The following is a 3,185-nucleotide window of genomic DNA, read 5'->3' as shown; positions in this document are numbered from 1 at the left end:
ATCTGTTCCAAACACAACATGACTTGAAAGGACTATTGCATCACACAACAAGCCAAACATTTCTTATATCTTTGATAGTGATTTTAAAGCAGTTCATAATTAAATATGAGCATTTTGTACAAGGACAATTACACTTTACAAAAAAAATCATACAACAAAAATTGCTAGAGTCTGATTTACAACATGAATTATGGTTTGAAATCGTGTTTATATAAGTCTCAAATTTACAAAAACAAAAATCAGTTCTGGGCTAGCTGTTGTACTGCTGAAGTTCTCTGGTGTAATCACTCTCACCCAAGTCATGTCCCTTTCCTTAAAGTTGAGGATGGATGTTAAAAGGTTCAACAAAGTTGAGCTGTATTCTCCTTTGGAGGTGAAGGTAAACTCCATGGTTAGATGAGTAGTTTTACCACATATCATCATTTGATGTAGAGTCAGTGTCATCATTTTTGTAAGGATTCAGTCTATTGTAAACGGCTTCAATTACATTCCGCTTGCTTGCCAATTCACCCCCTGGTGGGAGGCTGGGGATGTTCTCACTTGCTAATGTGTGCATCACATGGACTAAGTCTGGGAGGCCTTCCCCCTGCTTCTTTATGATTTCTTCTACTCTGCATTCCAGGTACTTGTCCAACTCTGCCTCCTTCTTCACTGCTTCTGGAGATACTTTGGGTGCATTAGGAAAACAGATCAAAATCACACTCACGTTGTCTCAACTTCCCTTATACAAAGAGGTGTCAACTACTTCATTGCAAACTTTCTCAAGATCATCAGAGACTTCAAGCCTGGATCTTACAAAATCACAGAGCTCTTCATTTCCCATAACATCCCAGATACCACCACATGTAAGAATAATGAACTGATCATCTTCTTCAGATCTCTCAATATCGTGGACTTCAGGCTCTGGTGAGACAAGCTGCTCTGTAGGACCTTTTCCGTGGACACATTTGTAATCAAAATCCCCGAGGGCCCTGAACACAGCCAGAGAGCCATTCACACGCTGAATCATTACAGAGCCACTTGCATTCTGAATTCGTTCTTTTTCCAGTGGATTACTTGGTTTGTGACCTTGTGTGAAGAAGTGAACTTTCCTGTTCCTACAAAGTAAACCTCTTGAGTCTCCACAGTTAATGAAATAAGTATGTTGGGGAGAAATCAAGACACCCACAGCTGTAGACTCACTTCTGTCTGCACCATGTTTCTTCTCTGACATAACTCTCATGTGTTCATCAATCTCCAGAAAACCTGTTCTGATTCCATTCTTTACATTTTCCACAGAAGGTGCTCCTGAAGATCCTTTAAAATCTTGATTAGTGTTGATGTGATCTAACAAATGCTCACAGCAGTATTTGGCAACCTGAGAACCAGCATGCCCAACATACACAGCAAAGAATGACCATGTTTCAAGTCCACTTGGCAAGCCCATCACAGCCGTGTGTGCATCCTCCATTTGCACTCGCCAACCTTGCAGGCTGCTTAGCCCATATCGCAACCCATTACCCTGCCCTTGGGCATTATGCTTTTCCATCTTTGGCTTGTCTAAAAATGCTCCCATTATGTCTTGATCCTCTAGGTCCGGAGGAGCCGCAGGCGGGCGGGTCCCTGGTCGGCTTAAGCGGCGACAGCGGCCAGGGTGGGGGCGCGGAGGGGGCACCGCGGCGGCGGCGGGCGGGGAGGCGGCGGGAGGAGCCGGGCTGCGTCCGGGCCCCCGGCTCTCGGCGCCCTCGCGGCTCAGATCATCCGGGCGTCGTGGCGGGCGGCGGAGACCGGGACCCGGAGGAGAAGGAGGAAGAGCCGAGGACGCATCGCTTTCGCGCCCCACCTGCCTGGCGTCCCCCCACCCCGCTCCCCAGCCGCCCGTTCCCGAGCCGCAACCACCGGGCACCCGAAGCCTCCCTAGCCGGCCGGCGCGGACACCACTGCGCTCTATATAAAATTATTTAAAATTCCTCATTGTATATTAAATTTTCTTTGTTTAAATTATTGGGACTTGTTTTGTTTGTTTCCTGACTAGACCCTTTTTGATCTAAGATATAAATGATTTCATCACTTTTTAAATCACTTTTATAATTCAACTAATTCCTATTTCATATTTGGGGGAGTTATAGGTAAAAAATTCTGTGAGTAAAACCTACTTTTCAACGTTCAGTAAAGTACACCATATTTTTGAGAAAAAAAGTTGTTAAAGGAAGAAACTAAATATTCCTAAACCTTTTCATTGTTTTCTGAGAAATAACCACCTTTTTCACTAACTTTCACTTGAGAAAGTGAAGGTAACTACATAAGGATTAGATATAAGACAAATGAATTTATTAGGCTATCTTGACAACTAAAATAATCTTTCTTCAACCATTCAGGGAATTATGAGCTTTTTCACGACTATGGTTAGTAATGTTTTAATTGTTTTTTCTGTTAATATATTTAGAATCATTTTAATGATAGTAAGAAAAAGAAGGTAAAATGATAAATGAGCTGGCATACTAAATGAGAGAAAGAGAGGGAGAGATAGACAGAGAGAGAGAGAGAGAGAGAGAACACAATTAAATAAAGCTTGATCTTCTTGTTCCTTGAACAGCCATAACCTCCCAGAAAAGAAGCATAGGAAATGAATTAAAGAGAAATAAATTTTCTACTTTATAGTTGTTCTGGAATTTTAATTATATTTATTTTCTTTATTCTCAACTTGATTTTCATTAAAAACTCTGCTCACTTTTTCTCAAAGTCTAACATCTGCTCAATGTTAAAAGTTAGAGTGTCCCTAATAAAGTTTAAGCTGTGCCTCTAGGCGCGATGAGTCCAAAATTTGTCCATAATAATTTCTACTAGTTTAGAAGTGGAAGGGTCTTTAAAGACTTGTCTACCTGATTTCTTCACTTGGTAGAAAAGTGAGATGAATCTAAGGGAGTTAAGAAGTCAAATCTTTAAAACCATGGTTTGACATGGGGATGGGTAACTGACATTTGGATTCCCAGAAAAGTAATTTTTTTCTATGACTTTAGTTCTTTCTCTATCAAAAAATCTTGATATCAATAAATCCAACTTTCACAATACATTACCAAGTTGCTCAAAAAACATTACCCAGATAAAAGAAAAACTGTAGCCATTACTCATATTGTGTACATTTGCCTAATGGTGTATAGTTAACATTTGAGTGTTCTGACACATTAATCAACACCCACAACTTA

At 40.8% G+C, this 3,185-nt stretch overlaps 1 pseudogene; it reads right to left on the bottom strand.

Moving 5' to 3' along the window:
- Positions 1–206: 206 nt before the first annotated feature.
- Positions 207–1,618, bottom strand: LOC101706230 (protein phosphatase 1A pseudogene; annotated as a pseudogene).
- Positions 1,619–3,185: the final 1,567 nt, after the last annotated feature.

Source organism: Heterocephalus glaber, unplaced genomic scaffold, assembly GCF_053883595.1.
Source record: "Heterocephalus glaber isolate CG9 unplaced genomic scaffold, H.glaber_assembly_v1.0 deba00001497, whole genome shotgun sequence".
Classification (NCBI taxonomy): domain Eukaryota; kingdom Metazoa; phylum Chordata; class Mammalia; order Rodentia; family Bathyergidae; genus Heterocephalus; species Heterocephalus glaber.
This window is presented reverse-complemented; position numbering and strand designations above follow the sequence as displayed.